Source organism: Meriones unguiculatus, chromosome 21, assembly GCF_030254825.1.
Source record: "Meriones unguiculatus strain TT.TT164.6M chromosome 21, Bangor_MerUng_6.1, whole genome shotgun sequence".
NCBI lineage: Eukaryota > Metazoa > Chordata > Mammalia > Rodentia > Muridae > Meriones > Meriones unguiculatus.
In genome coordinates, this window is record NC_083368.1 from 12,062,834 (window position 1) to 12,087,399 (window position 24,566).

The window sequence follows — 24,566 nt, forward strand, 5'->3', positions numbered from 1 at the left end:
CTCTTGAACTCGGTTCTGTTTATTCATATTTATTATGTTTGCCATCATGTTTTTCTGAAGATGCAGTGAAAATCAAGTCACTGACGTGTGACCAACATATTTGGTTATGGGTGAGCACTCAAGCCACAAACTCAGGAAATTGATTCCTGTCTTCCATATGGTCCACAGACATGAACTCTTACAATCAGGCATACTAATAGATGCTGGCCTCGATCATTTGTGTCAGGGGAGACGGCTGCTCAGAACTGGACACGTCATTTTCCCTTTTGGACTTTGAAATCGTGACTGTGAGAGACGACTGTTGTCTATAGCACCATCTATGAGAGCTGTGGAGCCAGGCATAACAGAACAAGCCTATAGTCCTAAATATTCAGGGAGATGGGGCAAAAGGATATCAAGCTTGAGACCTACCTAGGAAAAGAAGTAGAAGGCCAGCCTAGACAGCTCGGTGGGACCCTCTTAGTAAATAAAAAATAAGAACAGGGCTGGAGATCCAGGTCAGTTACAGGGTGCTTGCTTATCATACAGTCCCAAGCTAGCGTTCAATCCCCAGGACTAAAAAAAAAACTACAGGAATAGGGTAGGAAAGCTGTGTGGAGTGGCATCTACCTTCCATGAAAACAAATAAAGGAAGAAGAGAAGACAAATTTTTACTCTGCCTCCAGTCCTGGCATCTTTGAGCAACTATAGCTCATGTCATCTTTGTACTCGTTTGGTTACTCCACCACGCCCTGGTATGGAATGTTGTAGCTCTTTTGTATGGATATTGCTTTTCTCTATATCTACATTTATTCCAAAGGTTTTGTTTGCATCAGTTCACACTTGATTTTATGTACAGTTAGCAGCTAGAATCGTCAGCCAAAATTCTGTAAATGCAGTTATTTGTAGACACAAAGACAGCATTGAACAGAGAATAGAGGAACTGGGCCAGCTGAAGGTTGATAAATCCTCTCTCATTGTGCCCCTTCTCCCCTTTGTTCTCATAATTGCAGGTCTTGTATTCCCTGTGCCTCCCTGCTTTTGTTCTCATACAGTCTTGGTGTGTGTCCTTGTTCTCACTTCCTCTGAACAGCCTGTTGCCAACGACAAGGAAAGGCCAGTGCTCCTGATGTGAGTCTCAGTCAGACAGTCAGACAGTCACAGACAGAAGCAAAGTTGACAGACATCAGCTATGTTATGGCTCACTGAAATCCTTACCTGATGTGAGTTTCTTAGACACCACCAAGGAGAGCGAGAAAGGACACAGTAATTATTAGTGTAGTAAAATTATTCAGTGTATAGAATTTGACAATAACAAGAATGGAGTTGGTGTCCAGGCTTTGAGATGGACATGGTCCATCCTGTATCGTGGTTTTGCTGCAAACAAAGCTCTTGAGTATGAATAGCTTGGTGGTTTGGCGTTGTGAAGATTGACATACATACTTGATACCAGGATGATGGAGGTTTAGATTTTTATTTCTATTGAAGTAATTACAATGCTTATTTATTTTGCTTTTGTTGAAACAGTCCAATTTGTGCCTCCCCTAGGCATTCACTGGGACACGGACAATGAATGACAACCCTCAAGAGAGAAATGACTCTCTGTCAGGAGCCAGCGCTTAACTGCTTAGGGTAAGGGAGTCCTTGCTGCCTCCATGCTGGCTGGGGGTGGGGTGGGGACGGAAGCGTTTAACTGGCTTCATCATCTGCAAGTAATCCCAACTCTTGTGAATGCCACCTAGTTTATTTAAATATTTTTCAAGATTGGGGGTGGGAGTCTCTCACTGAGCCTGCAGTTTACCAGTTCAATTATATTAACTTCCGGGTAGCCTGTCTCTACTTCCTAGCCTTGGGATTACAGGTTTGGGTCACCATACTATTTATATGGGTGCTGGGGATCAATGCAGGTCCTTGTGTTTATGTGGAAAGCACATCACCCAAGCACAAAAGTTACAAATTGTGATATAAAAACATGCAGTTTGAGGGCAAGGAGAAACAAAAATCTACCTTTTGAATGCATTTGAGACCCAACTGTTAAGAGCTAGGTTGGTATAATTTTAAGTTTGCTTATAAGAAAGGGGACGGTAAGGTGGCTCAGTAAATAAAAGCGCTGGCTGCCAAGCCTGACAGCCTGAGCTCAATGCCTGGATCCCACGTGGTGGAAGAAAAGATCAAACTCCCATAAATGGTCCTCTAATCTCTATGCGTGCATGGCACATGAGTGTATACACATACATGCGCTCCCACAGACACGCACGGGAGGTGCACACAGAGACACACAAATGTAAAAAAAAAAAAATTAAATATGTCTTTTAATAAATGTTCAAAAGAGAAAAAGAGCCAGGCACTGCACCCTACACACATACCAAGTCACAGAGGAAGACAGGAAGAGAGAAAGATGGCAGCAAAGACATTACAAAATAGAAATGATAACAGTATTTACTGTGAATTATGTTAAAGTAAACTGGATTATAATTTTCCACAAAAAGTCATGATATGGTTCAATGAATCCCTGCCCCTTTTTGACATGATGTTGCCTGTAGCACAGACTGGCTTTGAACTTGCTGTCTAGCCCAGTGCTGAGCTTGAGCTCCTACTTCTCTTGCCTCTACCACCCAAGTACTGGATTTTAAGTCTATGCTACCAATCTGGCTTTGGACAGATTTTAATTTTTTTAAAGTCTAACTGTACGGCACCTACCAGAAGTTCATTTTGCCTTGTCTGTCTGTTTGGCAGGGTGTTGTTCTGTAGCTCCACCTTGCATTAAGCGCTTGACCCTCCTCTGGTTTCCCACCTGTTGGGGGCACAGGTGGGCACAGTGCTAAGCCCACAGTTCACGGGTAGGCTGAAAGAGAGGGGGTGAAAAAGATAGTCCACACACGGTAGCCAAAAGCAAACAACAGTGGCCAACTGATATCAGACAAAACTTTCAGGCCCAAAACTTTCCCAGGAGAAAGCTTCTAATAGAATGTAAAAGAATCAGTTCATCGAGAAGACACTAAGAGAATGTATTCACCCAGTGCTTCTGCGCCAAACACGTGAAACAAGCTGCGGCAGGACTGAAAAGAGAGAGAAGCAGCAATGCAAAAATGGGACGGTAACGTTCCCGACAATAGATCACCCAGACAGAAATCAGTAGAGACACTAAAGGATGTGAACAATGCTACAGAGCAATGGACATAATGTGCAGCTCGTTTCACCCAACAGCAGAATACACATTCTTCTCAAGCGCACACAGAACTTTCTCCAGGACAGGTATGGCAGACCATAAAACAAGCCTTAACAATTCAAATGATTGAAATGTGTGCAAACTAAACAGCACAGTCCTGAATAACCAACGGCTCAAGGCAGAATTCAAAAGGGAATAAGAGTTAGCTTCAGAGAAAATAAAATTATTCCCAATGCTCCTATGTTAGCTGTAGCCAGAACAATCCTGAGAAAGAAGTTCATAATAATAAACACCTACATTTTTAATAAGGAAAGATTGTAATAGAGAACTCTATGCCTCCAAAAATGAAGGAAAAAAAAAGAAGTGCCCACAGCAGAAGGAAGACCTTAACAAAAGCTAGAACAGATATAAATAGAACAGAGGGAAGCCCAGCAAAAGCAAGGCTTTTATTTTATTTTTATTAAATCTTTTTATTTTTTACAATTTATTCATTTTATATCCCAATTGTAGCACCTTCCCTCATCTCCTCCTGGTCCCACCATCCCTCTCTCTTCCCTGCATCCCTTTCCCCTAGTCCACTGAAAGGGAGAGTTCTCCTCCTTTGCCATCTGCCCATAGCCTATGAAGTCTAATCAGGCCTACTTGGAGCCTTTTCCTCTGTGGCCTGGCAAGGCCACATAGCCAGGGGGATATAATCAAAGAGCAGGCAACCAAGTTCATGACAGAGGCAGCCCCTGCTCACCTTACTCTGGGACCCACATGGAGACTGAGCTGCCTATGGTCAACATCTGAGCAGGGGGTGTAGGTCCTCTCCATGCATAGTCCTTGGTTGGTGCATCAGTCTCTGCAGGACCCCCTGAGCTCTGATTTTTTTTTAGCTTTGTTGGTCTCCTTGTGGAGCTCCTGTCCCCTCCATGTCCTTCTATATGCCCCCCCCTTCCATAAGACTCCCTGCACTCTGCCCAAAGTTTGGCTGTGAGTCTCAGCATCTACTTCAACTCCCTGTTGGGTGAAGCCTTTCAGAGAACCTCTGTGATAGGCTCTGGTTTTGTTCTGTCTCTTCTTTCGCTTCTGGTGTCTAACTTGTTTGCCATTCTGAATGAGATTTAAGCATCCTCCCTAGGGTTCTCCTTGTTGTTTAGTTTCTTTAGGTCTGTAGATTTTAGTATGGTTATCCTATATTCATGGCTAGTATCTGCTTATAAGTGACATTCTTATACCATGTGTGTCTTTCTGAGTTACCTCACTCAGGTTGATCTTTTCTGGTTCCATCCATTTGCCTGAAATTTTCTTATTTCCTCGTTTTTAATACCTGAGTAGTATTCCAATTGTGTAAATGTGCCACAATTTCTGTATCTATTCTTCCCTAGAGGGACATCTAGGTTATTTCCAGGTTCTGGCTATGACAAATAAAGCTGCTATGAACATAGTTGAGCAAATATCCTTATTGAATGATGGAGCATCTTTTGGGTATATGCCCAGGAATGGTATAGCTGGGTCTTGAGATAAAGTATTCCCACTTTTCTGAGAAAGCACCAGATTGATTTTCAAAGTTGTTGTACAAGTTTACACTCCCACCAGCAATGGAAGAGGGTCTCCCTTTCTCCACATCCTCTCCAGTATGTGTTGTCACTTAGCATGTGTTTTTGATCTTAGCCACTCTGATCGGTATAAGACAGAATTTCAGAGTCATTTTGATTTACATTTCCCCGATGACTAAGGATGTTGAACATTTCTTTAACAGTGTTTCTCTGTCATTCGATATTCCTCTGCTGAGAATTCTCTGTTTAGCTCTGTACCCCATTTTTAATTGGATTATTTGGTTTGGTGCAGTCCAATCTCTTGAGTTCTTTATAAATTCTAGATATTAGCCCTCTGTCAGAAATAGGGTTGGTGAAGGTCTTTTCCCAGTCTCTAGGCTGCCATTTTGTTCTGATAATAGTGTCCTTTGCTTTACAGAGCTTTTCAGTTTCATGAGGATTCATTGATTGTAGATCTTAGAGCCTGAGCTATTTGTGTTCTGTTCAGAAAGTTGTCTCCTGTGCCAGTGAGTTCAAGGCTCTTCTCCACTTTTTCTTCTAACAGATTTAGTGTGTCTAGTTTTGTATTGAGGTCTTTGATCCACTTGGACTTTAGTTTTGTGCAGGGTGATAAATATGGATCTATTTGCATTTTTCTACATGTAGACATCTAGTTAGATCAGCACTGTTCGTTGAAGATGCTGTCATTTTTCCATTGTATGGTTTTGGCTTCTTTGTCAAAAATCAAGTATCTATCTATAGGTATGTGGGTTTATTAAATTTGTACATTCTTTTATCAGAACAAAATTCCTTATGTTTACAGTGATATACTTACTAAACAGAAGTCCTTTTTTTAAAGATACACAAAACTGAGAAACTTTAAACTAAGAAGAAAAAGAGAAGACAAAATGAAAACTAAAAGCAGAGATATATTCGCCAATCCCACTTACATGCAAAAGAACAAGGACTGCAGGAGCAGTTATGCACCAGCTGTATATCTTAGGAGAAACAATAAATCCTGAGAAACCACCTACCAAGGTGAGACCACGAAGTAGAAAACTGGAACTGACTGATAACAAAGAAAGTGAACCAGTTACTAAATTGGCCCATCAAGAGGTATCTAAGGAACAAATGGTTCAATGGATGAACTCTACCAAACTTTTATTTCCTAAATTCTAAAATGCTAATTAGTACTATTCTTTCTCAATTTAAAGAGGGAACATTTCCATACTTGTTTTATGATGACAGCATTCCCTTGACACCACAGAAAAATGAGGACACTGCCAAAAAATGAAACTGCATGTGAACATCTCTGATAAACATACATATTTTTGGTTATGAGCCTTTCAGAGGTGAACCATCTCTCCAGCTCACATGGGAATGACCTAGACCCTCTGCACATATGGTACAGTTGTGTTAGCTTGGTCTTTTGGGGGCACTCCTAACAGTGGAAGCAGGGGCTGTCTCTGTCTCTGTTGCCTACCTGTGGGACCCTTTCACCCTAGTGGGTTTCCTTGTCTAGCCTTAATAGAAGAGGAAGTACCTGGTCATACTGCAATTGATGTGCCATGGCTGGTTGATATGCATTGAGGCTGGCCTTTTCTGAAGAGAAATGGAGGAAGAACGGGTGGTAGGCAGAGAAACTGGGAGGAGAGGAAGGAGGGGAAAGTGCAATCAGAATGTAAGATAAATATTAAAAAAAAAAACACGAAAAATAAAAATACATGATTCTAGGACAACTGGTTATTCTACAGGAAAAAAAGGAAAAAAAAAAAGCAAGGGACAAAGTGGGAGAAGAGAATGAAAAAAGCAGGGCTAAGGATATAGTGCAAGCATGAGGACCTAAATTCATTCCCTGAAATACATATAATAGAAAAGCCCACCCTGTTGTCCCATGAGTATAATCTCAGTGCCTGGAGCTCATTGGCCAGCCAGTGTAAGCTGGGGAAAGCCCTGTCTTCACATGCAGGTGGAGATGAGCTGCTCCTGAAAAACCCCTGAGGGTGTCCTCTTTCTGCCAGTGTGTGAGCATACATGTGTACTTATATGCACTATACAAAAGAAAAGAAACAAACTATACCATTGTCTTACAGCAAACACAGAAATAAACACAGATGGGTTAAAGACTAAACATGAGACCCAGAACAATAAAAATCCTAGAAGAGGGCCAGGGAGATGGTTCAATGGGTAAAGGCGCTGCCAAGCTTATGGACTTGAGTTTGGTTCCTGAAATCTGCATTGTGGTACATGAGAAGTGACATCTTCAAGTTGTCCTCCGACCTCCACACATGCGTCATGGCATGCAACTGTCCCCCAAATAATTTCAATAAACAAAAATTCAATACGTTTTTAATCCTAGAAAAAAAATAAAGAAAAGCTCTTTTTCCATTGAACTTACCAATGATTTCATGACTATTCTAAAACACTCAGGAAAGCAGAATTCCCAAGAAGGGGCCACATCTCACCAAAAAGTTTTTATCCAGTAAAAGAATTGCTAGAGGGAGAAGGTGTGGGTTGGGGGGCGCCTGCACACCAAGTACAGATAGGATCTAGTGTCCAAGTAAAGAAGGAGCTAAGACAACTCATTAGAGAAAAACAGATTAAGAGAGAACAAAGGGTCTGAACAGAGAGCTTTCCAAAGAAAACACAAGTCCCTTGGGCATATGGAAAGCTGGTCACCATCATCAGCAACAAACACAAATCAAAATCACAATGGGAATTTATTTCTCACGCTTTGTAGAACAGCTATTGTCCAAGAGTAAGAAATAAGTATTATTGATCCGTTAGATTAAAAGAAGCCCATGTACATGTGGTCCAGTAATCCCATTCCTGCATTCCTGGCATCTATGTGTTGGAAATGCTGTCAGGATCTCAAAGAAACATTTGTACCCCATGAACATTGCAGCATTATTCACCACAGCCAATACACAAAAACGAAATCAAGAACATACAGGAAGAAGAAGAAGAAGCCTCATCATTTGCAGAAACAAAAGTGAACCCAGATGATATGGTGACAAATGAAGAAAACCAAACAGATAACCTCCCTTAAATGCGGAAGTTAGACTCATGGAAGCTGAGAGTAGAACACTGGTTGCAAGTGTCTCCAGGGAACTAGAATTTTGAGTAAAGGACAAAGATTTGCGCTTATAAATTGAACAAGTCTGAAGATCTAATATTTAATATGATAAATATTATCAATACTGTGTAACGTGTTTGAAATATTTGGAGAATAGAGCTGAGATGGTCTTGTCATAAATAGAAAATCAGGCAGCAGTTTGAGATAAGACGGTAAGTATGGTAATTGGCTCGGCTGCTTGTGGTGCCTGATCCACAATGTGTCCCTATGTCAAAGGAATGTGTACTTACCTTTGTCAGTCATTAGACTTCAATATAGGTGAAGGGGGAAAGTGAAGTAAAGAAGATAAGAGGAAGCTCAGGCAGAAATGCCAGGCAGGCCTCATGGTGCCTTCACCAGGAGGCACACTAACTGAGTAGAGAGAACCTCAGGGTAAGAGAAGATGAAGTTGCTGGATGGAAAGACTAAATGAAAATCGTTACACTGTGTTCTCCAGAATCTAAGTCCGTAGGAGGCTCTCCAGGGTGTGGCACCTAGGGCAAAAGAGGAACTTCAAATTAATGCCCGTAGCCGGTAAGCTGAGTACCCAAGCCAAGAGAACATTTCAGTGCAGAGATTTGACCTGTTTTACCTGTCGTCCGCAAAGCGCCTAGATAGTGGCCAAACTCAACTCAGTGCACATTGTTAATGAAAGGATAAAAAGAAAAAAGTGTTGGCAAAAGTTCATCTAGAAAATTACTGCCATAAATGCCCATGCTGCAAGCTGAGACTAGGGTGGAAAATGAATGGCTGTGTTCAAGGTATAGACTGCACAGAAGAAGCTACTGTGTGTACTGAGTGACCACACATCCAGGGACAGCAAGAATGTCAAAAATAGGATGATTTGGGAGATTAAGATCCAAAGAGAAGCTGCTTAGGGGAAAGTAGTGAAGAAGGTGAGTTATTCGTAGAGTCATTCATTCATTCATTCTTTCATTCAGCCAGCCCCTCAACCGGCAGCACTGTGAGCATGTCCCGGGTGCCGAGCAGCAGGCGGCAGGAATGTGGCCTAGGTCTGGAGAGACAACACGGTGGGAGATCCTTTTCTACTAGCGGAGCCATGACATGGGGACGGAACTCTTTAATATAAATCCAGCCTCTGTGGCTATAAGGACGACGAGGTTGTGCTGGATGAGGACGGCCTTCTAAACCCAATAGGTGCGATCCTTACTCTTGACAGAAGTGGGGGCAGAGCATCAGGAGCCGGCCACCTGCAGACAGAGGGAGAGGTCATTCTGCAGCCACACTCAAAGAGCATCGGGATGTGAGGGGTTCTGAGAGCTCCCTGAGACTGAGGTCCCTCTCGCGCCTCAGTTTTAAACTTCTGACCTTCAGAACCATGAAAGAATACACATCTGTTGCCTTAAGTCAGCAAATTCACAACAGTTTAAGAGATAGCTCTGAGACCTAATATTTTTTAGTAGTGCTTTAATGTTGTCTATAGTGTCTAATATTGGATGGAGTCTAGCTTTTCTCTCTCTCTCTTTTTTTTTCCTTTTGGTCTTTCTATGTATTAGTTAGCCTTCCAACTACTCTGACAAACAAACAACTTATAGGAAGAAGGACTTATTTTAGCTCACAGTTGCAGGGGACTCAGTCCATCATGGCATGTAGAATCTGTTATTCGTATCACGGAAGGCAAAAAAAGTGCTCAGTGCTTTGTTGTTGTTGTTGTTTTCTTCCTGTTTACCTTCCATTTAGGCCCTCAGTTCATGGATGTTGGCGTTTGTCACCAGAGTAATAACAATACTAATCTTCCCCCATTAGTTATCCCTTTCTGGAACTGCCTTCACAGATATCCCGCAGTTGGGCCTCACCAGTCACCTAGTTCCAAATACCATCAAGTAGACATAATAAACATTTTAGATCTCTATACTTTATAAATTTGTTGGAATTATTAAGCCCTGTATCAATATCATATTAAAGGGATTTTTTTTTCTGCTTCACTCGTCCTTCAACTACCCCTGAGCCCAGATAACTCTGCAATCACATATTTAGTATAAGTCGGGGCCGGAAGTGGCAGGCTTCTGGCTTATACCTAGTATTCCAGGCTTCTATACCCAGGAATACGCAGGGCCTCAGCACAGTGCCTTGCAGTCATGCTCTGCACACACGGACTTGATAATGTGCGGCTAGCCCAGAAGTCGTAACCTACTTCATAAACCTACGGTTGCCTCAGGGAAAACAGCAGACAGCTCACCAGCCAGCATCGCTAGTGATGGCAGGTGGGGGGGGATTTTAGGGGGTGAGTGTTCACTGAATCATGTACCATCTGAGCTGGAAAGGACCGTGGGGATCATCCAGCTCTACCCCCTCCTTCACAGTTGTAGGAACTGAGATCAAGGGGAATAAAAGGGCTTGTCCAAGTTGCAAAGCAGCTACTGAGTTGCTAGGCCTGGAAGCCTGGTCTCTTGACTCTCACTCAGTATTTTCTTGTTGTTTGCCGTCTTCAAATGAATACCAGAGTCATATTTTTGGGACGTTCTCAACCAGATCTAAGCCTTCATCAGGTGCCCAGAAATGGGATTTTCTCAGGTCTTCCTGCTTCATCTCCTGTCATTCTAGGTGTTGGTCTCTGCCTCTCTCTCTTGTGCTTTCTTCTGCACTCTTACCCTCCTGCCTTTGCCCATGCTGCAGTCACACATGATCATGCCTGGCACTTCCCTCCTCTCCTCACCCACCTGGCTCTTCAAGTGCTCTGCCTGACAGTCTCAGTCCTACCTCTTTTATACCACTGCTACTGCCATTATTCCCTCCTTTCTTTAGCTTTTCATGGTATCTGTGCTATATACAAACATAATTTAGGTTTAAATTTGCTGCAGTTTGGACAACTGACTAAGTGAGTCCCTTAAAGCCTTGGCACATCATTCTTTACTTGCTAAAATCATGGGGAGAGAAGTCAAGATCATGTCCAAGGATGCTTCCACACCTCACATTCTATGTCTTCAGAAGATTTTGAGCTTCTCAGGGAAGAGAGCTCTTTCTTCTATTTCTTCTTCTATTCTGTGGGTAGAGAAGCTCTCAACTGAAGACAGTTTAGCTCCCCAGGAGACATTTAGCAATACTGAGATATCACGACGTGAGAACGTAGGTGCTACCCTGATCTAGTTGGTAGAGGCAAGAAATGATGTTAAACAGTCTGTAACATGCAAGATGGCATCTCACAAAAGAAATTTTCCAGTTCAAATATCAGTACTGCCAAGCTGAACACACCTTGTCTCAGTCTCTGACTCAACATTATAGACACATAGAAAACAAAGAACGAGCACTTTCATCTTTCAGAGAGAACTGTTCTCAAAAAAGAAATACTATTGAACATGAGTTGCCATGGGGAGAAACAGGTGAGCAGTGCCAATGCTAAGTCAAAGAAGAGAATCTCCCTCATTTAATTTCTTCTTTAGCAAAGATGAATAGTTTGGGATATGATCAGAGTCCTGAGTATGCATGTATGGAAATGTCACAGGGAAACCCATTAATTTCATCAGTTAATATGTTATAATAATTTAGGAAAAATGTGGCTAGTCTGAGGGGTGGGGAAAGAGTGGAGAACTAAAGCACCAGAAAAATGAGGTGCAGACTAAGCTAGAATGGTGAGAAATAAGACAGGAAGACTAGAGAAGGGGGCCTATGTAACATTCTTGACTAGTGAGCAGGGAGAAGAGGAAGAAAGTATTGGATGGGTAAAGATTAAAGACAAACTATTTGCTTGTTGGAGGTGTTGATGTAAAGAGCTCCTCCTGAAGACCTCCCCAGGGTGACAGCCTGGGACAGCATTAGTCAGGAGAACATGCGTGAGCTTCTTAGTCACACATGCCCTTGAAGGAAAGTCTGGGGTGAAAGTGCCTTTTATTGACAGATGAAAGGTCTCTAGAAAAAAGAAAATAGGCCCCCTTTCCACTTCCTCCTCAGAGCTATCTGGGTTTGGGGCTGATGCATGGCTAAGTGCTATCTGTGATTCTACCCAGTCTTTGGCTTTGGCTTTGGCCTTGGCCTTGGCCTTGGCTCTTCTCCCCAAGCTCTTCCTCACCCCTCTATGTCTATCTGTCTACTTAGGCCACAACATGCAATTCACTATTCCTTCGCACTCACCCATCTCTTATCATTTAATAAATAAAATAATACCCTAGAAACAAAGAATGTAGAAAGCTCCTCAGAAGGCTGGCGCTGAAAGCAGCAGCCACAACCTCAGGATTTCCTGAGGTGGATAACTTGTCCTCAGCCTCTCTGAACACTTGGTAGAAGATTCTATGACCAGTTTGCTGGCTATCAGGTACTGAGTAAGGTTTCTGTTTGGATTTCTTTGCTGAAACATATGCTCAAGTTGAACACTGAAATTCACAAGAATATTTCACTTCCTCGTAAGCTCTTCTGCTCACAATTGCTTCGAGTGAGGTATTACTTGTGGCTCCTCACTGAGGAAAAGTTCTTCTGAGGGGACTTCCAAGAGTTCATTTCAGGAGACTGTTGAGTGCATGCTCAGATGCAGAGCATGGTAAAGCAGGCTGAAAGAGGCATATGAGAATACTCAAGAATACAGTTTTTTATGATTTAAATTCTTCTCCGTAGCATGCGATTATGAATGAATTCCACTCGGTATCTTTTCATGTTTCCTAGTAACAGAAATATCAAACAGAAGAACTAAAGAACTTGTCTGTCTTTTTAAACATTGATGTGAAGGTTTGGGGATTGGGGAACAATATTCCAGGGGGAGGCAGAGGCCCACACATAAAACGAATTGGATGGTAAATATGTTTTCAGCCGCTGCTTTATGTGGCAGATGAGTGAACAGCTTCTCTGGATAAATGATCTGGAAAGAACACAGAAAGAAGTTAGAATGTGCTGGCCACGTGTGTTGGTGTGGCACTGTATTTTGGCACCTAGTCTTCAAGCTGTGTATCTCCTCCAGCTGTCCATCTCCTACCAGACAGCAGTGCATAGAGGAATCGTAAGGAGTCGTAAGAAACGTGAGCCACCCCTTCAAGCCCCACACAGAGCGTTCTGTGTATTGCTGTGTACTGCACTGGGATTTGTTTCACCTTTTTCCTTTGTGATCACTTCAAAACGCAATGTCAAAAGAGGTGGGGCACTTGAGCCTTTCATCTCTGGTTATGCTTTCACAGGTGTTTTATGCCCACTCATCTGGCTGCAATTGAGGCTCGTTTTACAAGAAACTACCAGTAAGATTCAGAGTGGGAAAAGATGAGTAAACTCTTCCTCTCGAGGCGGGGCTTGTGGACAGGAAGAAAGGGAGATCCCCTTTCACCTTAGGAGACCATGTAATTTAACACGGTTCTATTTAACTATTCTAGTTCTAAGAGGGAAAGATGAGGTTTAGCACCGGCGACCTTTTCTCACTAAGAAACTGGGTTTGTCCATAAATTGAATTTCAACAACTCACTGTGATTAATTCTCTTCATTCCCCAAATACTGAGGATATGAGTGCCTGAAATAATTTGAAACCCAATGTAGTAGGCAGAATTTTGGAACCCATCCATGTATATGCCCTGTGGAGAGTATGCAGGAGTATGAGTGTGACCAGCTTCATTCCTGGGACTAGGTTCTGTTATATGACATGGCTAACTTTTAGAAGGGCAGATAATCTGATGGCCTGACAGTTAGAATCAGTTTAGAATTAGTTTAAAGTCAGTTTTTTTGTTTTTTGTGGGTTTTTTTTGTTTTTTTTTTTTTTTACTGCTCAATCTTAGTCAAAATGTTAATGTGTAGCTGTTTTGTAGATGCAATGAACATCAATAAAGAGCAAAAAAGACATCTCTTCATAGTATGCTTGGCTCTCAGCCATCAGCTGAGGATTTTTCAAAACCAAAGCATGAAAGAATTTTGAAAGACCATAACATCAAAATTCTGCCTGAGTTTCCAACATGGCAGTCTATCCTATGGGTTGGATTTGCCAGGCCCCGCATCTCACCAGTCAGCTCTTTCAAACTAACTTTCAAACATTAATCTTTTGGTTCTGGAGAAACCAGACTGGTGCTTGCGTGAGCTGGTTGCCACTGGGGGCTCTGAGATTAATCTGAAGAAAGTGAGAAGAACATCTATCACGAGGCTTCAGCACGCTTGCTCTCTGGGGCAGGGAGTGCTTCCTGTACTCTGCTAGCAACTACAGCTCACTATGAGTGCAGGTCTGTCTTCAAAAGAAGCCGGACTTTATAACTTTAAGTAAAATTGCCTGAATTATAGACACAGGTTACGAGTTCAATAACCTTTTAAGGACAAAACCAAATATGTGCAGAACGTGGGCCATTTTATAAGAAAACACTGGTTTTGTCTCTGTTAAAATGCCAGCCATTATTAAAGGGAGAGGGAGGTAGGGACACAGGCAGGCTAACTGCAGATCTTCACCTTTCTCTCTTTTCCTCCAAATCCAGTCCCTCAGTCTCACCCCCAGCTCTGTACAGACTACTTGCAGCCACCCTTTCTCTTTCCCTCCTTCTCCAGCAAATCAAGCAGATCTTCTCCTCCAACCTCTCTCCTTATTCATCCTGTTGTCCCAGCCACTAACTCCAACAGACACTCCCTGGGAACCCTCTAGTCACACCTGCCAGAAAAGCAAGTAGGCCAGCAAAGCAGGCAGGTGAACTTCCAATCTTCACTCTCCCCCTTTCCAACCAATCCAATCCCCTGGTCTCATTTCCCAGGTCTGTAATGGAGTATGTGATGTGGCCTCTCTTTACTCTCTGCCCCCATTCCCAGGGGACTAAGCAAATTCTGGTAAAAAACATCCTTCTCCCCTCTCACCTATAGACCTCCACAGCTTCCCCTTAAAGCCCATTTCCACTCCTAAATATCAGCTCCCTGTTAGTAGAAACACATTGTACTGGAAAATCCCATTGGCCACACCTAGCAGGATCCCAAAGGCATTCCCTAGTAGGCAATACACAGCCAATACAATCTCATAAGAACTAAAAAGGGGAACAAAAAACACGGACCAAAGTACCCACCCAACAAAGACAAGACAAGATACCAGCACCTAGACCTATGATCATCCCAAACCAAAATACCTAAATGCCAGTATAAAAGTACAGTCAGTAATAGCCAGAAATATATGTCCCCACTAGAACCCAGCAACCCTACAATAGTAGGCTCTGAGATACGCAACATAACTAAAGCACAAGACAAGAATCTTCAAATAGCCACTATGAATATAATATATATCCTTAAGGAAGAAATGAATAAATACCTTAAGGAAACCTATCAAAACAAAATAATGGAAGGAAATAAATAAAACAATACAAAACCTAAAAATGGAAATAGACTCAATAAGGAAAATCCAGGCTGAGGGAAATCTGGAAATGAAAATTTAGGAACTCAAACAGGAACCTCAAAAGCACCTCACCAACAAAACACAAGAGATGAAAGAAAGAATCTCAGGCATTGAAGACAAGATAGAAGAAATGAAACCTCAGTCAAAAATATTAATTTTTAAAGGCATAAAGCATCCAGTAAATATGGTACACTATGAAAAGACCAAATCTAAGAATATTTGGAATAAAGAAAGGAGATTTTTTTTAAGTTCTTTGACTTCAGTTGTCTCAATTCCCCAATAAAAAGACAGACTAACAGAATGAATGTGGAAACAGGATCCATCCTTCTGCTGCATCTAAGAAACATATCTTACCATCAAAGATGTTAAGGGTAAAAGGATGGAAAAAGATAGACCAAAAAATTGGACCTAAGAAGCCAGTGTAGCCATTTAATATTTGACACAATAGATTTCAAACTGAATCTAATCAGAAGAGACAGAGAAAGATATTACATATATATATATTTCCACTAAGAGGGCATTGCAATTCTTAACATCTATGCATCAAACACGAGAGCACTAAAGTGCATAAAAGAAATACTACTACAGCTTAAATCACAGATTGGCCTTCACACACTGATACTGGGAGACTGCAATACCAAACTCTCCCTAGTAGACAGGTCATCCAAAAATTAAGCAGAGAAATACTGGAGCTAACTGATGTCATAAACTACCAGATGTACCTAACAGATGTTTATAGAACATTTGACCCAACACAGATGAGTATATTCTCTTCTCAGCAGCTCATGGAACTTTCTTCAAAACTGACCACATACTTAGATAATCTCAATAGTTACAAGAAAATTGAAATAACATGCTGCATCCTATCTGACCACCATGGATTAAAGCTGAATATCAGCAACAACAGAATAACAGAAAGCTTGTAAAAATCATGGAAACTAAACAACTCACTACTGAATGAAAAAAGGGTCAAGGAAAAAATTTAATACTCTCTAGAATTGAATGAAAATTATACAGAACATATTCAAATTTATGGGACATAATGAAGGCAGTTCTAAGAGGCAAACTCATAGCACTAAGTGGCTAGATTTAAAAAAAAAAAAAAAAAAACTTGAGCATACTAGTAACTTAACAGCACACCTGAAAGATCTGAAAAAGAAGAAATCATAGCCAAAAGGGGTAGACAGCAAGAAATAATCAAACTCAGAGCTGAAATAATAAAATAGAACAAAAATACGAAGAATTGATGAAACAAGAATAAACAAGAATTCTTTGAGAAAATCAGTAAAACTTGCAAACTGTTAACCAAATTATCTAAAAGACATAAAAAGACTATCTAAATAAACGAAATTTAGAGATGAAAGAGCCAATCCCTGACACTAGTGATGATGCTCTACTATAGATGGGCACCTTGTATGACTGTCCTCTAAGAGGCTTTGCCAAGAAACAAATCAAAACAGAAACCTAGACCCACAGCCAAACAGTGGGTAGAGCGTAGGGAGCCTTGTAGAAGAGTGGGGGGAAGAATAGAACAAGCCAGAGGGGACGGGAGCTCCACAAGAAGACCAACAGTCCCAACTAACCTGGGCCCAGAGGGCTTGCAGAGACTGAAGCACCAACCAAGGACCAGGCATGGACTAGTCCTAGATCCTTTACATATATATATTGATGGGCAGCTTAGCCTCCATGTGGGTCCTCCAGAAAGGAGATGGGGGCTGTCTCTGACATGGTGTCTCTGTTGCATGCCTTTTGATCACTTCACCCTGGCAGGGTTGCCTTGCCAAGAGATTGCAGAAAAGGAAATACAGAGTTCTGATGACACTTGATGTGCTGGGGTGGGTTTGCAGGGAATGGGGAATAGGGGGATAAGGAAGGGACAGAGGAAGAGGGACTGGGAAGAGAGGAGGGAGAGAGCTACAATTGAGATGTAAAGTGAATAGCTAAATTTTTAATATTAAAATAAAAATATGTTTATATACAAATTATATGTAAAACTATAAATTATATAAAAATATATTGTTAAATTATATATTAAATGTCTATTAAATTATATACAAATATATTTATACATTAATATATAATATAACATAAAATAAATGACAGCTTGTGCTGGTGAGGATGTGGAATAAAGGTCATACTGGTGGGAGTGAAGACTCTTATAGCCACTAGGACAGCCAGGGCTACACAAAGAAACCCTATCTTGAGAAATGAAAGGAAGAGAAAGAAAGAAAGAAAGAAAGAAAGAAAGAAAGAAAGAAAGAAAGAAAGAAAGAAAGAAAGAAAGAAAGAAAGACAGACATGAGAGGTGGAGGGAAGGAGGGAGGAAGAAAGAAAAAATTCACAGGCAAATAGAAAAAACTAGAAAAAGATCATCCTGAATGAGATACCCCAAACCCAGACCCAGAAAGAGGAATATGACACGCATCCTCTTATATGTATATGTTAGCTAGTAAGTCATTGATAAGCAAGCTACAATCTAGAAAACCGCTGAGGTTAGGTATAGTGTAAAGGACTAGCCAGGAGGGACAGATCACCCTAGGAAGGCGAAATATAACAGATAGCTATGGCTGGACAAGGCCAGTGGGGACTGGAAATGGAGGATCGAATGGAGAGGAAGATGGAAGAGGGGGCAAGGGAGTGAATACAGGGAGAGATAGCTAAAATTAAGGGCCACTTCAGGGGTCACGTGGAAACCTAATACAGTAGAAGCTTCCAAATTATATACATATATGAAGGTTATCTAAATGAAATCACCAAATAACAGGGGAGATAGCACTCCAACTGGACAGCCTCATTTGGTGATGAGAGCATAGCAATAAAATGAATTCAAGTGACTTCAACTCTGCTATATTCTTACATCAGTGCCTTTCTTGGCCATCATCAGAGAAAGTTCTTCCTACAGCAGAAAGGAACAGAGACTCACAACCAGAAAATACGCAGAGTGGGAAACAAATGAAAATTAAATTTTCTCCAAGGGAGTATCACTGGAGAAAGAAACTACTTTTAAGGAAAGGCTGCATGCCCAGCAATAGATAACCAACAGAAAACAAACTCAGTGGCAGCTTTGGAGTTTTCTTGTCTCATAATATTATATCGGGCCTTTTATCATTTTTATTTAGTTTCTTTTTCTTTACCCTGTAGGTCTTCTGTATATAATATGACTCCCAGTTTTGTGTTTTTGTGGGATTCCTGAATACGTGAACAAGTGGATTTCTGTCTATACCTAATTCTTGTGCTCTTTATACCTAATTATTGGGCTCCTTTCCTTCTGTCTGTTTTGTCCTACACCAATTTATTTGTTTTTGTTTTATTTTATTATGTTTTATTTTATTATTAGCCACTAGAAACCTGTTTGTTTTCTAACAAGAGACAGAAAGGGATCTGAATAAGAGAGAAGGTGGGAAGAAACTGGAAAAAATAGGGGAACAGGAACCATAATCAGAATATATTGTATGAAACATAACAACTCTCAATTTTAAAACCATTTTTTAAATTTTTTTATTATTTTTTTAATATTAGTTATAGTTTGTTAACTTTGTATCCCTGCTGTATCCCCTCCCTCGTTCCCTCCCAATCCCACCCTCCCTCTCTCATCTCCTCCCTGACCCTTTCCAAATCCACTGATAGGGGAGGACCTCCTCCTCTTTTCATCTGACCCTGGTTTATCAGGTAACTTCAGGACTGGCTGCAAAGTCCTCCTCTGTGGCCTAGCAGGGCTGCTCCTCCCTTTGGGGGAGGGGCATTGAGTTCATGTCAGAAACAGTCCCTGTTCCCCTTATTAGGGTACCCACTTGGATACTGAGCTGCTATGGGCTACATCTGAGCAGAGGTTCTAGGTTAAATCCACAGAGAGACTGAGGAGACTTAACAGACATAACCAAAAGTGTTTGGGAGCCTGGTTTGAAAAAGATCACCCACTGGTAGAAATTTGCATATGAAATGAGTGTTGGATGGTAGGTGGAGTGTTTGTTTACTGGGTATGATAATGGTGTTGTGACTACTTGAGCCAAGTCTGTGTATATTTCAGAGCCATATGTGAAAATGCTTAGGGAAAATAACATCTATAACTAAAGTTTTCTCACTCTTCAAACACACACAGAAGGAAGTGGACAATTGCTTCTGGATTCTAGCCATCTGCTAATTATACTGTTTCTTGTATATTTTTTTATGTCTGAAACATTTTATGAATGACTTTTTAGATTCTGAGTATAGTAAGTTCACATGTAATGTACCAATGGGTTCCACTTTTTATTTTTATAATTTTTTATATTAACCACAGGTTATTTACTTTGTATCCCAGTCATAGCCCCCTCCTTCATTCCCTCCCAATTACACCCTCCCTCCCTCATCTCCTCCCTGCCCCTTTCCAAGTCCACTGATAGGGGAGGTCTTCCTCCCCTTCCATCTGACCCTAGCTTATCAGGTCTCTTCAGGACTGGCTGCAATGTCCTTCTCTGTGGCCTAGCAAGGCTGCTCCTCCCTCAGGGGGCAGGACGGGGGGTGGGGAGGTCGAAGAGCCAGCCATTGAGTTCATGTCAGAAATAGTCCCTGTTCCCCTTACTAGGATACCTACCCACTTGGATACTGAACTACCATGGGCTACATCCAAGCAGGGGTTCTAAGTTATATCCATACATGGTCCTTGATTGGAGAAACAGTCTCATAGAAGACCCCTGAGCCCTGATATATTTGGTCCACTACAATTATCCAGAACCTTTTCCATGCTCATGCATGTCTACACAAAATTTTATATCCTTTCAAACAATATCTCCCATTTTGCTGACATGCCCTTCTTACAAGACCCTGGTAATCAATTCTTTTTTTTTTTTTTGGAGAGTAGGTGTTACATATAGCCCTGGAAAGAACCAAATATATGTACTATCTCCCCCTCTTTTCATATGATTCCCTGCACTCTGCCAAAGGTTTGGTCATGAGTCTCAGCAGCTGCTTTGATACACTGCTAGGTGGAGTCTCTCAGAGGCCCTCTGCGGTAGGCTCCTGTCCTGTTACTGGGTTCCAGTTTTAACTGTTAGAAAGTTCTACTAAATTTTTCATGGTCAACTAGGGGGTTTCAGAAAGAGCCAGTCCAGAACAGAACAGACTTTGGGACTGTGGGGAGCTAAGGAGCAAACAGGCCACCTAGAGGCAGGGATGACCTCCGCAATGGGAGGTTGAGCGCAGAAGCAGGGCCATATTGTGCTCCTGATTCCAACACTGTGGGAATATGAGCAGTTTGACCCAGAAACAGGGCAGGGTGGAGGAGTCATCCATCACCTTATCCAACTACAGCTCGTCCATTCTTCCCTAGTGGCCATGCTGGAGCCCGCCATCAGAGTCGTACAGTTCTTGAGTTCGGAGTGAGGATTAAAATTAATAAACTAACACACAACACATGGGACCTTTCCGAGAGGCTCTAGTGGAGAGTAGACTCGACCAGCCCCTGGCTTTATTGCAGAGTGCTTTTAAGCCAGAGTAAAAACAGCTCAGAACAATGGGTTAAATTTATAAGGAGGTGAAACAAGAGGTGTGATTTTGACAAGCTCCCCCACCTGCTGTCACAAACAAAAGGAGATGGACTTGGAAATTCTTCCCTGACTCCAGTGAAGGCCTGGTAAAAACCAGTCTTTCCTCTGAGATTTAAATATCAAAGCAGCTGCTAGAACAGCGGCTCCCAACAAGGCCTGAGCTTCCTGTGATCTCCAGGTGGTTGGACTGGACCTCAGTGAATGTTAAATGCCTTCCAGGAATAGCTGCTTTGTTTTCAGACTCTTAACTAGTGGACACAGATTCAGGAAATGGGTATAATAGTGCTTGTCTTTCCCGGAAGAAAACCATCCCCAGGCATATGATTCTAAAGACCTCTGTATGTGAAGAAAAGTCTGTTTACCTTTTTTTTTTTTCTCCTCACTGGCTAGGGGAAGAAAATGTTAAATAAGTTAGATTGGGGTTTCAAGTCATCTTGAAACTAATACTTCACAGGCAATTAGAATCCCACAGTGGCCCTCAGCCCCTCACCTCTCTGGCCTTTTCCGCTATAGATGTGGCCTGAGATGCTCCTTTTTATCTGCATTCACCCCAGTCACAGCCCCGTGCGTACGCCTATACCTCGCTCCACGTCACAAAGTTCCCTAGAAGGAGAGCTGAGAGCCCCAGGGAAGATCTCCTTTGCAACTGAGAGTAGAGCTAAGCCATTCACAGCTGGTTTGGACTGATGATTAGTCTCCTGCTGTGATGGATGACTACATAGGGAATGACTTAGGCCAATACCACGTTATCAGAGTCAGCTTCACTGGGCTAAAATCAAAGTAGTGTTTTAAGGCTTCATTCTCTCTGAAGCTCCATGATAAAAATCCACTTCCTGGTGTTTTATTTTGTTTTGTTTTGACTTCTAGAGACAACCTGCATTCTTAGCCCACAGCCCTTTCCTGCATTTTCAAAGCCTGTAAATGAACATCTTCACCCCTCTCTGACTCTCTTAACATGCTTGTTACACTTCTTTTCCCTTGGGACCACTTGCCTCCCTCTTCCAGGGATTCTTGAAATTGCATTGGACTGCTCAAATACTGTAGACAATAGACAACAATATAATCACCTGGAGATTCTCAACTCAATCACATCTGCAAAATCCCTTTTGCCATATAAAGTAATCTGTTCATAAGCTCCAGCAGGTGGGACCCATTGTCCTTGGAAACCATTAATCTGCCAGCATGGATGTTTAGACTAGATGATAGGTCTAGAATACAAGCTTTGCTCTTTCACCTGGAATCTATTTTTAAATGGTAACAAATCTGATTTTTAGTGAAAGCCTAGACAGCTCCCTTCCTTCAGCATGGCAACCTCCATGTCTCAGTCGCTTGGTGACTTCAGACATGGCTCCTTGCTTCTTGCTGCTTTTGCTTGTTTGGATACAGTTACTCCTCGAACCCATTTCTCCCTGCCACCATTACAAGCTGAATGGTCTTCTTAGAGTTTTCTTCTGTTTTCATTTCAAAAAGAAATTTGCTAAGAATCTAAATACTTGGCTTTGGGAATCCACTCGCCTATTGCATATGTAGAAGCCCGGGATTTGATCCCCAACACTAGGGGGAAAATTAACCACTCTGAGAAAATGCAAATGCAGCTATGCCCAGCTAAGACTGAGAATGTGGCTGGCGGGAGCGGGGAGGCACACACACAGCTGTTGCTAAAAGATGTAGTATAATCTGTCAAATTGTACATAGGCATGAATATGTTTTGAGGGTGGCCACTTTTCTCTGTGAACAAAATAATATAAGAGCTCTAATTTTTCACATAATGAAGAATACAGTAATATCTTCTCAAAGATAAAAATCTGAGTTGATACATAGACATTGTCCCAACCAATCAGAAGGTGGGGATTTTCATTATAATCTAAAACTCCACGTCAATCACAACAACGTTGTTTCAAGCATATAAGTAATTCATGTTGCTATTGTTACACTAAAGAATATCAATATATGTTTTTACTAAGTGAAAGGACTGTTCAGTATGATATTTCTTTTTGTAGAGTGGTTTACCTGTTTTCTAGAACTGAAATGCAAGGTCTACTGACCGTTTCCGGGGATGCCCGTAAACAGGCCACTCTCTGTGCACTGGGGGAGAGAAGGGAATTTCCCAGAGGGTTGTTTTTCTACAGATAGGTATTGACATTCAATTATCTTCTGCTTATAGATTACTATTGACTATATTTTTAGTCTTAATAACCCTTTATCCTTGTCAAAAATAACTTCAATATTTTCTTCTGCATTTGAACCTATTCAAATTAGGATTTTGGTGTATGCATCTTGAAGAGGGCTATGGTGTTTGAAGCAGGTAGACAAGATAGATTTGTGACTTTGCAACTCTCTTTAAAAGTTCCTAGAATATTTTCAGGGATTCCACATGTGCCCGTTTTTAAACATAACATTGTTGTATGACTTGCGCTCCTTTCTTATTACTCCCTCAGAAGAAGAAGAAGACCCACACTCCAACCCTCAAACAAGCAAAGCAAATGAAGCACGGAGCCCTTCTTCTGTTCCTCCAGAGGAAATTTGGCAAAGATTCTCTCTGCTCTGGAATTGAAGACTGAAAGATAGCTGCTCCTTAAAGAAACTGAAGGAGCTTGTGGGATCGCTTGGCAGGCAAAGGTGCTTGCCACCAAGCCTGACAACCCAAGTTTGACCCTTGGAACCCAGATGGTGGGGGAGAAACCAATTCCCACAAGTTGTTCTCTTACCTCCAGACTCATTTGGAAAAGTACACACACACACACACACACACACACACACACACACACACACCACATGAAGAAGTTGTAAGACCTTTGTATGTAATTGAGAAAATACCCACCTGTTTCAGAGAATCAATTAGTCCAGTGAAACTGTTTATATTCCCCCCCCCCACACACACACACACCAGGGAAGATGCAACACAACAAGGAGGGCAGCATCATTTCTGAAAAATGAAACACCAGCCTCTTCTATTTGTCTGGACCTGGAGTAATAGTAATACGAGCCCTTAACTCATTGCTAATACCATTTTTAAAAATTCATTCAGCAACTCAGATTGGAGAAGATATGGGTGGTGATTTGAATGAGATTAGGCCCCATGGGCTCATATATTTGGATGCCTGATGCCCAGTTGATGGACCTATTTGGGAAAGAGTAGAACCTGTGGCCTACTAAAGGCGTGTGTTATCGGAGGGTAAGTTGTGAGGTTTCAAAGCTCACGCTCTTCCCAGTCAGCTCTCACTGCCTCCTACTTGCGAATCAGGCGTAAGCTTTCAGCCACTGTGCCCGTGTGGTGTGCCTGCCTACCGTTCCTGCCAGGACGGTCTTAGACCGCTGGAACTGTAAGCAAGTCTCTGATAAACGTTTTCTTTTATAAGGTGCCTTCTTCATGGTTTCTCTTTACAGCAATAAGAACGCAACTAAGACAATGTGTAAAAGCTTTTTTTTTTTCAAGTATTTGGAAAGAAAAAAAGGCATGTCTGTAGACTGCACTGTAATAAATTCTAGGTGAACCAGTGAGTCACTAGAGGTCAACAGAAATATGAGTTTTTATCATGGTGAAGTAGGAAATGACTTTATAAGCTGACACAAAACCATAAAGTTCTAAGAAAGCAAAGACTTGACCACATGAAAATTATATATGACAATATATATACACAGACATATGTATATACTGTCATATATATACATATATACATACTATATATGTGACAATATACTCTGAACAAAGTTAAAGAACAAATAAAAGGGGAGAAATTTTGCAACACACATAGTAGATCTATGAGGTTATAGTTCTAGTTTAAAAGAAAAAAGGAAAAGGAAGACCATAGGAAGAGAAGTAATTCTAAAAGCAATATAAAAATTACAAATCAGCCAGACATGGTGGAACACGCCTTTAATCCCAGCATTCAAGGAGCCAGAGGCAGGTGGATCAATGTGAGTTCGAGGCCAGCCTGTTATACATGACAGCCAAGACTGTTACACAGAGAAACCC

General features: G+C 41.6%; 1 long non-coding RNA gene across 1 annotated transcript in view; it reads left to right on the forward strand.

Moving 5' to 3' along the window:
* Window positions 1-23,086, forward strand: part of LOC132649782 (uncharacterized) — a 32,608-nt gene extending 9,522 nt beyond the window's left edge. The window contains exons 2-3 of the long non-coding RNA XR_009588300.1: window positions 1,528-1,611; window positions 23,029-23,086. This is a non-coding gene — a long non-coding RNA (uncharacterized LOC132649782). The remainder of the gene's footprint in view (window positions 1-1,527; window positions 1,612-23,028) is intronic.
* The last annotated feature ends 1,480 nt before the right edge of the window (window positions 23,087-24,566 follow it).